A 15195-nucleotide genomic window follows, 5' to 3' on the forward strand; every position below is an offset into this window, starting at 1 on the left:
GAAAATTACTATACTAGGAAAGAACTGGGACCACAAATATAAAGTTAGTCATGCTTATTTTTGAAAGTATCACAGATTATGGAACATAAATGTCAGATCAGCTATTTGTATCAAGTAGTAATTCTTCTTGAAGTGCTTACAATGTCTTCAGCTGTTCTAATTTTAATAACATTTTTCCATTTCTTCTGAAACATTTTTGCTTTGGATAATAATTTGCCAACAATGTGGTTTATGGTACAATTAGAAGTTCAGAATTATCCAGTTTTTTTGGACCACTTTAAGCTGCTTCAGACATGCCCCCCCTTTCCTCTGGTCAGGGGGAATTGCCTTCCATGGCCAGTTTCGTTTTGGCTGTATGGGAGACTGGACACTTGGCTTTCACTCCATCCAAGTAAAACCTAACCAGTCATTTTCCAAAATGTTTGTTAGGTCTTAAACAAGTTCCTTATGTGCACAGATCTAGTGGTTTTTTGAAAGCACTAGATTCAACTTTTAAAACAGGAATAGGACTCAGTAATATTCCAACATCCAGGAAGCCAATATGTGCTGTGAGTGATGAAAAGCTAGACTTGTAAAATATATACAGAGAGATGCTTGTTCTCCTGTCCAGGCAGTGCAAATCCATCAGACAGCAAAACTCCAGAGATTTCGGTGGCTGTCTGAATTTCTTACACACTTCCTTCCACAGGCAACAGAAGTGAAATCAACATTCAGTTAATTAGGCAGACTGGGAGTCAATACAACAGAAATAACAAAGCTGTGCCTAGAACAATGAAGTCCTCAGTCAAAGCTAAACAATATAGTTATAGCAAGATCAACACTATCTATACTAAAATCCCCTCTAACCAACAGAAGGCATTTGAAAACTCCAGCTGTTGGTCCTTTACAAATGATTTTTCCTTACTTGAGAGCAAAGCATATTTTGTTCTTATATGGCTTCAACATTTAGAGGAGGGTTAGGGTATTGACCTATTCTCATGAAAGCCTATATTCCAAGTTGCTAGGTTCATGGGTCCAGGCTAAGAACTCTGTGATACAAGGCTAATAGAGTTGTCCTACTTGATTCTTCATTGCCTTTTTTCAGGTTGGGAAGAAACTGGATCCTCTTCAGACTTCTCTTTAACTCTGATCAAGAATTATCCTGAAGACCTATGACATCTACTTTTTTCCAGTTTCTCTCCACTAGATGTCTATGGAGATTCTCAGTCATCTAGATCATGGTTGTCCCAAAGGTGCTTTTTCAAGAGGCAACTGGACTTTCTGGATTGGAAAGTCCAGTTGCCTCTTGAAAAAGCACCTTTGGGTTTCCATCCACTACAATCCTCAAATATTAATTGCTTCTGCTTGTTTACTGGATGCCCTGGGCTCACATTTTGAGCAAAATATGCATTAACAAATACACACAATCTCATCCATATGTTGAAATGAAGAGGAGGATACAATCAGGGAGACTGGGAGTATGGAAACTAATATGAAGGCAGAATTAACAAACTGGATCTATTTCATCTTGAGAAGAGAGGAAGGATAAGCTAGCATTTTCAATTACTTAAAATTCATACTGAAATGTTAAAAAAATAGCTCTATCATTATATAGTGCAGAACATGGAAAAATGGATCTAAGGTACAGGAAGACAATTTATAGGTGAATATTAGGGGGGAAATGTAACTGTATGAAGAATTAAACAACAATTATTTCCAGAGTGACAATGAGTTACCTTTCATTTAAAAGTATTCAGATTGATCTGGACAATCTGTGGAAGAAAAAAACACCTGATCAGGATCATCTAGGATTTCTGGCTGACATCACAGCGAGATTGAATGTAAGGAGCGGGTCTCCATGCTCCCACGCTGAGTTCTCCCTGTTGGAGAGCTCCAAAAGGAGCTAAAGCCACCCTGTAGGGGTGATGAAAAAAAGAGGGGTGCCCTGCAGGTCGCAAAGAGCAGCACCTCTCCTGCTTGACCCAGGGCTTCTTCCCTCTCATCCACAACAAGGAGAAGAGGCAGCCATCATGGCTGCCATGAAGCTGGGATAGCTGAGACAACAAACGAATGTACAAGAGCAGTGTAAATGAACAGTGACTAAAGCTGGGTAAGAAGATTCCTTTTTTATTTAGACCCTAACTTGAAAAGAAAAAAAGGAAAAAAAAAGAAAGATGAAAATCCAGGAAAAGAGACTCTTAGAACTATTTCTTAAAGTGGTGAACAACCATAGAGAGAAAAATCCTAGACCCAAAAGAAAGGAACCAATGGAAGAAAAGCTAAAGACCTTTTAAAACATAGAAAATTGGATTTTTAAACTGGGTAGGCATTGTTTTAGAAAGGCATTATAAAATGCTGGAACTATTTACTTGAATAGCTGACTTTGTTTCATAAATTGAACTAAAATTGGATTAATCAATTTATCAGACTTGAAACAACGCTGAAACCTAAGCTGAAGGTGCCATCTACTGGTGAATAAAAAATATACCATACCCCTACAAGCCTGGGAATAAACAACATTCATCTGGAGAACTATGGTGATATCTGTAACTATTTACTTTATGGCTATTGGACACTCTATGTGAGAATAAGTAAAGTAAAGTAAAGTAAAGTAAAGTAAAGTAAAGTAAAGTAAAGTAAAACCACAATCAAGGAACTCAGACCAACTCAGACAAACAGTAAACAGCCTAATCAAGAAACCATCAATACCACTCCCACCTACACAGACAGGCAAGCCACTAGTAATGAAACCAAACCTCAGTCCTCTCTAGCTCTGATGATGTTAGCTAGTTTGGTAAAGCAAACTAGTGGTGATATTCAGCCAGTTCTATCCAGTTCGGGTGAACCGGTAGCAGCAGCTGCGGGAGGGTCCGCCCACCTGCCGGACCTAATCATGTCCCATCTATCCATGTTTTTGACGCAGGCTCTGTGCATGCATGGAGGTGGCATGTGCGAGGGATGTGAGCGTGTGCACGCTCGCATTTGCAAACTGGTAGCAAAGGTAAGTGAATACCACCCATCAGAGACCATTAACAACCCTGCAGATAAGAAATATTTTATGTAGTACAATTAATCTGACTTTACTAAATAACTTTGACCATGTACAAGAATGTGCTTAAAACACAATTGCATTGCCTTTGTTATGTGATAATATTTTTATTTGAAGCTTCAGCTTTTCTCTGAGATTCTAAATGTATTCAGTAGAATAACATTCTGCAGCAGACAAACAAATAGGGACACTTGATTGTCTTTTAATTATATTTATTCTTTCCATGAGTAAAAAGTTAATGTAGGCCATCCTCCCATTCTCTCCTCATTCTATTTCTAGGGAGACAGAAATCAGAATGAATGTTAGTGTGGATTTATCTGTGAAAGAGAGGGCAGGATTGCTCTTTCAATCAGCCAAGAATTGTGTCTTACTATTCCATACAGCTATACAAATTACAATGTCAGCATATGTCAGCATATAAAAAGATATGCAGTGTTACCATTATTATTTTTTTTTTAAAAAATCATTTTGAGATGCAGTCAGCCTGATGAGTCGCCAAGTGTCAGGAGGAAGGAACTCCTGTTATCCTTTCTGGATAGCAATTTAAATGTCATCTTTAAAACTCCTGAGGACAGGCCTGTGAAACGTAATCGGCTCCCATTGTGCTATTTAATCATCTGAGAAGCTGCACCTGCTATTTCTTTCTATCCTCCACATGTATCAAAAGGTACACATCGTATTCAGCAATAACCCTAGCTTAACTGCTCCTCATTTCATTTCACTTCCTTTACCCATTACATTCCAATTATCTGATCCTATCTCTCTGACTTCTACTCACTATGGAATTCTTCATTCAACGACTCGGTTATTTACATTGCCTTTTCCCATTATATGGTTTACATTTTGGAAAACTTTTCTTATTAGTTCTTAGTAACTTCTTGGTTTTTTCCATGCCTAATGAAAGCTGTTTTATTGGTAAAAGCAAATCCTTAATTAGAGCTCACCAGTTCCTGCCTCTTTCTTTCTCTTTGATCATTACTGTATCTCTTTCCCATGCACTGTCAGTTTCACATTTGAGACATTTAAAGTTAAATTGACAAGTGTTTGAATTTCTGTTTTATAAGGGAGAGCACAGATTGCTCCATTACAATAAATTATTTTAAACTACAGTAAGTACATTAAGGATAAAGTACAGCTATGCAAACTTGCAACTTCAATTCACATATGACCTGTGTTTTCTTGGTTGTCACAGAATACTTTTTGTTCTGAAAAGAACAAGTCCAGTTGCTTGGAATACTTCTAGAAACAAAACTATGGATTATTGGATGGATTGTATCTTAAAAGAACTTGTAAACATTTGTTTGGCTAAAACAGACTGAGCTTGATCAAGAAGCTTAAACTGCATTTTGTAGGCATTGGACATGAAAAACTTAAAGATTTATGTCTGTAAAAAAGAAATAGGAGCATGGAGATAATTGGTCCTATTGGAACACTCAGTGATAAATCTGAAATAATATTAGTTCATACTTCTTAATGGCTTCAATGTTCTGAATATAGGACATTATCCTGAATGTTTAGTACAAGGAAGCAAATATGATTGAGCTGAAAGTTTTTTCAAAATATCCAGTTCTGTTTAGAAAACCAAGTCAATGAACTTGACAGGGCAGTAGAGAGCTTAGAAGTTTAACATAACTAAAGGAATTATACCTTCAGTACAATGTTGGTTTGTATTTTTGCTCATCCATGCAAAGAAAATACATGAATAATGTTCTCCAAAATAAAACTGAAATCTTTGGAACAGGCATAAAGTAATAGTCCTGGAGGGAACTTTAATTACTCTGACAACATTTGGGAGAAAACTTTGTAAATAAATTTGACAGGTTATAATATGCAAATTTTGGGAAACGCAGTGCAGATTTATACTCAGTTTAGAATTTTGCTATTAATCATTGCATGAGTGTAAGAGAGAGTGTTTATTGTTCATTGCACGAGTGTAAGAGAGAATGTTTATTGTTCATTGCACGAGTCTAAGAGAGAGTGTTTATTGTTCATTGCATAAGTGTAAGAGAGAGTGTTTATTGTTGATCTAGGGCAGCATAGGATAAATGAATAGTCATAAACTATGGCAAATTTTGCACAAAAGTAGACTAGCATAATGGTTGCTGAATTCAGAAGACGAGAATGTGATGGAAATAAAATGTATGAGAATAAACATTTTATAAATGGCTAATCTTGAACATTGAGTAAAATGGGGTATACCTTTCAATATGTAAGTGAAGTAATGTATAAAGAATGTCTGTGGTATCAGAGGTATGTTGATTTGAAATATAAATATATATGTAGTGCAGGTAATGCCATATTTTTGTTTGAGAACATGAAAGGTTTCCAACAAAAGTTAGGGTTCCCCATTCTATCTTACCAGGGTTCATTTGAAGCCTGTTTTCTCCCATCCAGGTTCTAACAGTCTCCAGGCACTGTAAATGGGCAGTCATAACATCATTTGAATCATTAATTTAGTTTAGTATTTATAAATAGTAAACCAATTGCTTTGATTTAGTATTTCTGCTGCTTACCTTAAGAATTTAGTGTGATGTTGTTGCTGATAACAGAGTTAAGGTTAAGATTGTAAGATATTTATTTTGAACTTTAAGTAACAGAATCTGGCTCTTTTTCCTTTTTTTGCCCACCGGTGAGTTCTGTAATCAAAGGAATATCTTCAAATTCATTCTATAAGATATCTGTGCAATAATCAAAAGCTACATGCAGGACTTAGAAACACCTTAGGTTCCCAAGAAAGAGCATCTGCAAATAGCTTGGAACTGCAGAGATAATTTTGGGGAAGCCTACAAATTACAGATCATGGAGAAGGATGTTAAAGAGAACAAAAGTGTTTCTTAAAATGTCCAATATAAAAAAGGGAGAAATTATCAATATACCAGCTAGAGCTACAGAGCATTTCAGATATAATCTCCAAAAGAAATTGTAGTCTGCTGAACTATGGATGTACTGTAACTCCATGAATCAGTAATACTTCATTCCAGAAAGGGTATAATTTCTTTAAAATGTTACAAACAGGTGCTACATTCACACACTTGCATGCTGCAAAAACACTTTTGAAAGATAGAATCTGAAGTACTACAGAATCCTAATTTCAGCTGCTCAATAAAGATGGCAAAAATGCTAAAAAAATAAGGAAGAAAAAACATTAACATTTGTCTCAGACATATCTAACAGAACATATGATTCACCAAGAAGTTGTGAAGAAGAGGCTGAAAAGACATATTGAAGTTGGAAGCCCAAAGAAATATAGTCAAGGAATACACCTGAATGAGTTTAAGGCTCCAGCAACAAATGAATTGTACCCTACATTTCTAAAAAAAAAAAAAAAATACATTGATGATCTAGCCCAGAGTGAGCAATCATGGCCCCTTTACGACCTGTGGACTTCAAGTCCCAGAATTTCTGGGACTTGATCAAGGCCCCTGATTTAGCCAAATCTTCATTATTATCCTTGAAAATTTCTAGAAAATAAAATAGCAAATGACTGGTAGAACACAAAGAACTGAATTGTGGGAAAACTACAAACCAGTTACTTTAAGTTCATGGGAATCTTCGTGGGAAGACTCATGGGAAGATTCTTGAGAAGATAATAAAGACTTTGATCTATAAGCAAACTGAAAATGATGTGGTGATTGCCAGAGCATGGTATGTTGAGAAATTATATCACCAAATTAATCTTGCCTTATTTTCTTAATTCGGCATTTTCCTGTGGATTCTGAAAAGGTTGCAGATATAATATAGCCTGAATTCAGCAAATAATTTAATAAAGTGCTCCATAGCATTTTAATTAGCAGATTGATTAAATTTGCCTGTATGGCATGCTATTTACTAGCCACATACTGTAGCTGAGGCTCAAAGTATCTTAATGATTCTTCAACAAACGTGTAAATGTTTGAGTGAGTTGCTGAATATGAGTCAGCAGTATGATTGGCTAAAAAAAAGGCAAATACAATTTTACGCTATATATAATATAATAAATATGATATATGATAAGACATATAATATAATAGGGAAGGGAAGGGAAGGGAAGGGAAGGGAAGGGAAGGGAAGGGAAGGGAAGGGAAGGGAAGGGAAGATTTGTAGCCATTGCCTATTCACTGCAGGATGAAGGCCTACTCTGCATGTTTCCAACTAATACAGTCCTGAGCTTTCTTTTGCCAATTGGGCCCGCTATATTTGCTGATGTCGTCGATCCATCATGTTTTAGTTCTCTTTTCTAGATGCTTTTTATCAAGTGGGATCCATTCTATGTCTGCCGTGGTCCACTTGCCATCAGTTCTTCTTGCTATGTGACCAGCCCATTTCCATTTCAGTTCTTTTACTCTCTTCATGATATTGCATACTTTTGTATGTTCTCGAATCCATGTGCAGGACTTTTTATCTTATCTTGTAATGCTGAACGTGTATCTTTCCATGTCATTTTGCACCACTCATAGCTTTTGTATAAATACAATAAAGGAAATTAAATGGTGTGCTAATTGTGGTTGGCAGGCTTTGGCAAGCTAAGCATAATTTTCAAGAACAGCCTGCCCCTATGCCTGAAGAGAAAAGTGTTTGATCAGTGTATGCTACCTGGTCTAACATATGCCAGTGAAACATGGACACTAACCTCAAATATACTATACTATACCGTACTGTACCATAATAATATAATATAATATAATATAATATAATATAATATAATATAATATAATATAATATAATATAATATAATACTGTACTATACTATACTATACTATACTATACTATACTATACTATACTATACTATACTATACTATACTATACTATACTACTATACTATACTATACTATACTATACTATACTATACTATACTATATAACAATAAAATACAGCTTCCAAATTACAGTGAGTAATCACTTTATTTGCTGTGTGTCAGACCCATCACAACTATTATGTCTAATTCTGATTACATTTTTTTAAAAAAAATGATAGAAACTAGTGTAGATTCACTAAAAGGCACAAATATTATCAAGCCACGATAATAAATTTTGTAAAGAGAACTTGAAGAAGTGGGTTTGTTTAAACTTGAGAAGAGAAGATTAAGATGGAATATGGTAGCACTTTTCAAATATTTTGAAGGATGTTACAAGTTCAGGAGATGGAATAATTAATCTAAGTTACAGAAAAGCAAAGGGAAATTGAATGTTAGAACATAAAATCCTAGCAAAGAGAAATTTAAGACCAACAATATATCCAACAATATACTGAATACCTAAATTAGCGATAAATAACCACTTAACGTGTTTAAATGGATTCCTGTTGTAAAGTAACGACTGAATGACCCAGCTGATGAGTCCACCCATTTATTTGCCAGTCTTCAGCTTTTGAAAGATAGAGAAAAGTGAAGGGCTAGTTAAGAGTCAGTTCTCCTACAGGTTTAGGACAATTAGATCTAGCAGATAATCATGCATGAAGTTGGAAAACAGAACTGAACACTGAACTAACATCAGACAGGTCCTCAGTAGAATTCCTTATTTCTAGTGGGCATGGGCAGGGTGATTGGGTTTGTCTTGAAAGCTCAATGACATAGGATATCAGAATAAAGTGAATAGAATTTCACAAAGGATAAGAATGGGAGTTTCAAAAATTTACCTGGGAGTCACAAACTAAATCCACTCATCTTTGCCAGAGTGCAGAAATACATGTTTAGGGCTAGGCATAATGTCCTCTTTTCTGTACTATTACTGTTTTTTAGCCTGTAAAATTAATGCATTGTTGAAAAAAAGTAAACTAAAAGTTATTACAGGCCTTTTTTCGTGCATGTTACATTATGATTTGTACTATATACCGTGTTTTATTTTATGAAGCCTGGCCCTGCAAACCTGTAATTAAAGTTTGAAACTGGAAGACATTTTACTAACTGTAAGGCAGTTATTCTAAAAATTTCTCTGGCTAAAACCACCTGTATATGAGAAGCTGTGGGGAGCAAAATGATACAACATATTTTATTTTACTGCATCTTCTACAAGGATTTTCACATTTGTATGTTGTCCCAGATATGTCCATATCCAGGCAAAATGTAATGACTGTTGCATTGTTGCTTTTTTCTGTGATAATATATTGTATCATTTGCACAATACCTAAGTTTTGCATAGCCACAGTGAAAATGAGGCATCAGATTATACAAGTGTGATTAATTTTTTTAAAGTTGTATATATATATATGTTCATGTATATGTTCCTAAACATGTAAATAAAAACTAAAACTAAAAACTAATAATATCTTGGGATTATCAGATATTTACTCCAAACTATTTGGAAAGCACAAAAAACAGAATCAGGGGGGGAAAAGTGACCCTTGAAATATAGAGGAAGTAGAGGTATGAAGTAGCATATAAAAAATGATCTTGCAGAAAGTAAATTCTGAGTCTATATTGAACCTGAGGTAAAAGAGATGGACCAGCTGGATGCCCATGCAAAACAAGAGACAGACAACTAAAGCTTGTAATCCAGAACAACTAGAGCTCAACCTTAGTTTATTTATCTTTTATCATAGACTATACAATACTGAGGGACGTGGTGGCTCAGTGGCTAAGATGCTGAGCTTGTCGATCGAAAGGTCGGCAGTTCAGCAGTTCAAATCCCTAGTGCCGTGTAACGGGGTGAGCTCCCATTACTTGTCCCAGCTCCTGCCAACCTAGCACGTAAAAATGCAAGTAGAAAAATAGGGACCACCTTTGGTGGGAAGGTAACAGCGTTCCGTGCGCCTTTGGCATTTAGTCATGCTGGCCACGTGACCACAGAGACATCTTCGGACAGCGCTGGCTCTTCGGCTTTGAAACGGAGATGACCATCGCCCCCTAGAGTCAGAAATGAGTAGCACATATGTGCAAGGGGAACCTTTACCTTTATCTTTTATACAATACTGATTGCATTTTATATGAGTTGAATTACAATAAAATTTAAGGAGACAGATAGGCCTTCTAACACTGCTTGTTAGGATGTCATTGTGTGTATTATATGAATTCACATATCCTCTATTCTCTGTGAATATCTATGGAGAGAAACAGGTTCTCTATCCTTTACTGTAATATTTCTATTCTAACAAAGTAGTAATAGAAAAAGCAAATATATACTTTCAATGAGCAGCCTAGACATTAATCCTTTCTTCAAAGAGCAATTATTGTAACTTGAACTAACTATGTTTTAAAACGAACAGTCCTGCCTCTATCTAACAAAATGAAATTCAACAGTGAAAAAAGCAGGGTTCTACATTTAAGCAAGAAAAACAAAATGCCGAGGTACAGTATATGTGGTACCTTGCTCAATAATAGTAACTGTGAGAGGGATCTTGGAGTCCTAGTAGACAACCATTTAGATATGAGCCAGCAGTGTGCAGCAGCTGCCAAAAAAGTTAACAGAGTTCTAGGCTGCATAAACAGAGGGATAGAATCAAGATCACGTGAAGTGTTACTACTACTTTATAATGCCTTGGTAAGGCCACACTTGGAATACTGCATTCAGTTTTGGTCACCACGATGTAAAAAAGATGTGGAGACTCTAGAAAGACTGCAGAGAAGAGCAACAAAGATGATTAGGGGACTGGAGGCTAAAACATATGATGAACAGTTGCAGGAACTGGGTCTGTCTAGTTTAATGAAGAGAAGGACTAGGGGAGACATGATAGTAGTGTTCCAATATCTTAGGGGCTGCCACAAAGAAGAGAGAGTCAAGCTATTCTCCAAAGCACCTGAGGCAGGACAAGAAGCAATGGGTGGAAACTAATCAAGGAGAGAAGCAATTTAGAACTAAGGAGAAATTTCCTGACAGAACAATTAATCAGTGGAACAACTTGCCTGCAGAAGTTGTGAATGCTCCAACACTAGAAATTTTTAAGAAGATGTTGGATAACCATTTGTCTGAAGTGGTGTAGGGTTTCCTGCCTAAGCAGGGAGTTGGACTAGAAGACCTCCAAGGTCCCTTCCAACTCTGTTATTCTGTTCTGTTCTGTTCTATTCTCTGTTTCTGCATCCAAATCTAAATTGTCTTTATTGCTTGCTATTTCTCTGCCTATTTCCAACCCGTCTAAGACATCCAGAAAGTGTGAAAAGATTTCATGCTATTATGGATCATCCAAGTCCTTTTCTGAAGTCCCAGGCACTTAAAGTAAAACCATAACAAGAGATTCAATCAGGACAATAGAGAGACAAATTCATGACAATACTGTTAATGGCAAAGTAGGTGACATTAAAGGAGTTTCTTAAAAGTTTCTTTGCCACAGTGAAAGACTACATTATACTGTCTATAATATCATACTAAATATTCTTTCAGTGCATTGAAAGGCATCATGAATACAAAAAGCCACAAATGATAAAAGAATAGTCATGAGTTGTTTTAGACATAATATGCAGGCATGAATACTTAAAATAAAATACCATGCCTCTATCATGTTCATCATTTGTGAAAAACAGAATTGATTCAATTCCATGCTATTCATGCAAGGCAAATCCTTGCAGCCTTTTGAAAAACTTAAAGATTTTTCAGCAGCTACTGCAATCACATTTCACTGGTATATCATATTTTATTTTGCTAATTGAAGGGCATTTATATTTATTTAAGTTTATTTACTAATATCATACTCAGGCTTCTAGATAATTCTTTAAAATTTATACTTAGCCATAAATGTTCCCTTGGAGGAAGGTGGGGAAATGTAGCAGGTCTGAGTGTAGGCTGGGAAAAACCATATTAAGCAGCAATACAATACATAAACTGGGTGTCTGGGTGGATTGCAAAAATCATTTGATCCAACATGTGAAACAGTTGCAAAGAAAGTAAATGTAATCACAGACTGGATCAACAAAAGTATTGTCAAGCTTAAGAGAAATCACTGTCTGTATTTTTCTTTTAGTTGAATGCATATTGAATCTGCATCTAGTGCTCAAAATCTTATTAACAACCTGAATTATTAATGAACATTGTGATGACATGCAGACAACAACACATATATTTACCTGTCCTTTGTGTCCTGATCAGTGCACACTTGAGGACCTCATGGCAATGTGACAAAATGCAATTAATTTTGCTAGTTTCTGGTCAAGAAGTAACCCAGAATTTTTTAATCTTGTATTTTATATTTTAAATTTTATGATGCATAGTATGCCTTATTTTAATTGTGATGCTTCTGACACAAATAAACAAAAACAAATTGGAATATATCCAAAGGAAAGCAACTACTATGATAATGATGTTGGAAGGAAAAGCATGAGGAAGAGTCAGAAGCATTTGTTAATTTTAGCTTTCAGGTAGATCTAGCAGCTATCTTCAAGTATCTGAGAGGTACTTGGAGACTATTGGTCATGTAGAAGATGGAACTTGAGTTGTTCCAGAAGAAAGAACAAGAAGTAACATGTTTCAATTACAAGAAGATAGATTTCAGTTGGACATCTGGGGTAAAACATCCTAATGATAAAAATTGTTCAACAATAAAATAGATTGATATAGAATAGAATAGAATAGAATAGAATAGAATAGAATAGAATAGAATAGAATAGAATAGAATAGAATAGAATAGAATAGAATAGAATTCTTTATTGGTCAAGTGTGATTGGACACACAAGGAATTTGTGCATACGCTCTCAGTCTACATAAAAGAAAAGATACATTTGTCAAAAATCATAACGTACAACACTTAATGATAGTCATAGGGAACAAATAAGCAATCAAATCATATTAGGAAACAGTCAATATAAATTCTAAGGATACCAGCAACAAGGTTACAGTCATACAGTCATAAGTAGGAGGAGATGGGTGATAGGAACGATGAGAAGATTAATAGTAGTGCAGACTTAGTAAATAGTTTGACAGTGTTGAGGGAATTATTGTGAACTCTCACAAATTAGGTGAACTCTCTTTCACTAGAGATCTTTAAACGAAGATTGTATGGCCATTTTTCTGGGAAGCCATAATAGTGTATTACTATATTGGGTAAGATATTGGATTAGATGAGCTTCAAGATCTGTTCCAACCTTTCACTGTATATTACCTTACCTCCTGGCTATTCTCATAGTAGGCATTTAATGTATCATTGCTAAAACAGCATTTTCTGGATTGCTGTCTTTATTTGGACATCCCTGAAAACCTTGGAGCATTGACTAAACAATACATACCAGTTTCTAAAATCTTGAGTGAAATTTTGAGAAAACATTGAGTTTCTGTGTGGCAATAATGTGAGAAGTAATGGATCACGTTCATGATTGCATAAATTCCATTGGTATAATTTCCTTTGCTTTCTATCAGCCCTTCAAAGTGACCAGCCAGGAAATAGAAGTTGAAAGGATTACAGGAATGCAGTTTAATTGTTGTAAGCAGTGGTGAAATCCAATTTTTTTTACTACCGGTTCTGTGGGTGTGGCTTGGGGGCGTGGCTTGGTGGGCGTGACAGGGGAAGGATACTGCAAAATTCCCATTCCTCCCCACTCCAGGGGAAGGATACTGCAAAATCCCCATTCCCTCCCCATTCCAGGAGAAGGATACTGCAAAATCCCCATTCCCTCCCCACTCATGGGGGAAGGATATTGCAAAATCTCCATTCCTACCCCACTCCTGGGGAAAGAATATTGCAAAATCTCCATTCCCACCTCATTCTGGCACCCCAGAGATGGTATTTGCTGGTTCTCTGAACTACTCAAAATTTCTGCTACCAGTTCTCCGAACTGCTCAAAATTTCTGCTACCGGTTCTCCAGAATCTGTCAGAACCTGCTGGATTTCACCCCTGGTTGTAAAGTATAATAACAGCATAGCATAAACTTGAAACCTCTGCACCCTTTATATCAAACACTAACCCTAACCAAAACAGGGTTACTTTGAAGTTCTGGATTGAATTGCCCAGGATTGAATTGCATTGCATTTACCATTATGTAGATTCTTTCCTCAAGATTATCTAAGTAATCCTTTACATTCATTTCCAACCGCCAGTAAATCTACTCTAAAACCTCTAACAGGTTTTGACATTATGCCGAGTAGAGCGATCTCCATTCCACTGTTGAAAAATCAACCCTCTCTAGTTACCTAACTGCAATAAATTGAATACAGATGTTATGATATTTGTTTCCGCAGTTTAATTGGTCAGTCCAGAATCTGGGAAAGATAGTTGTTGCTTCCACATTCTGAAAACAGATTTCTAAGTGAAGAGCTATACCAATGATTGCAGAATCACTAAGAGGCAGCAGTAAAGGAGTCCAGGGGACCCATATACCCATTTGCCTGCAGGCTAAAGCTAAAACTTTCATTCCTTTTTAAAAATAAAAAAAATAAAAAACTTGCTTTCCTTCACTGCTGACAGCCCCAGAGAAACAGCAGTTTTGTTCCCCATTGCCAACTGTGCAAATAAATAAATGCATAAGTAAAAAGAGCAAGTCTTCTCAAGGCATGCAGAAAATAGTCAAGGACCACATAGAGTTCATGGCAGCTGGGAGTTGGGAGAATGAATTGGAGTCAATTAGCTACTCAGTTACTGGAGTAACTTTTCACCTCTGTCACCTGAAAAAGAAAATATTGGATCCAGTGCCTATAATAAGGCAAGGCAAGAGATGAAGAGGCAGTATACATCACAAAGAGTTCAGGCAACTACTTTAGAGTTTTCTATAAGCCTGCTGTTATTTAACCCACCCCAGAAGATAAGACTGCTAATTACTGTTTAAATCCACATTTCCCTGCCTACAACTTTCTCCCAAAGGCAATAGCAAAAATAAAAAGGAAGGCTTCCCCTCAAAGCAAAGGTGGTCACATAAAGACTGGCTTTCTGACAGCGTTAAGATCCAGCGTTAAATATTTGGGGGGGGGACAGAGAAGAGGTGCTGTTAGGGATCAATCTTTTGACATCAAGATTTCCATTCTTACCAGCTCAAACTATCTGTTCTGTCCCCGTCTCACACACGCACCCCCACAGACAGGCAACAGCTAAAGAACTCAGCCGACAACAGTTTTATCTGGTATCAGAATTGGCAGCAACCCAGTGGTTGGCTGCCAGGTATTACTCATGAGGGGGGAGTTTCTCCCTTCGTCCGGGAACAAAGCCAACACATAATAATCAACAAAGTCCAGTAAATACAAAGAAGGTCATCCAATATCCGTTTTTTGCTTGTCACAGAGCTGAACCGGCCACCACACCCTCTTTTATACCCTGTGGGGTGTGGTCCAGTGACTC

The sequence above is a fragment of the Pantherophis guttatus genome, chromosome 7, assembly GCF_059756535.1.
Source record: "Pantherophis guttatus breed Tessera chromosome 7, ASM5975653v1, whole genome shotgun sequence".
Lineage (NCBI taxonomy): Eukaryota > Metazoa > Chordata > Lepidosauria > Squamata > Colubridae > Pantherophis > Pantherophis guttatus.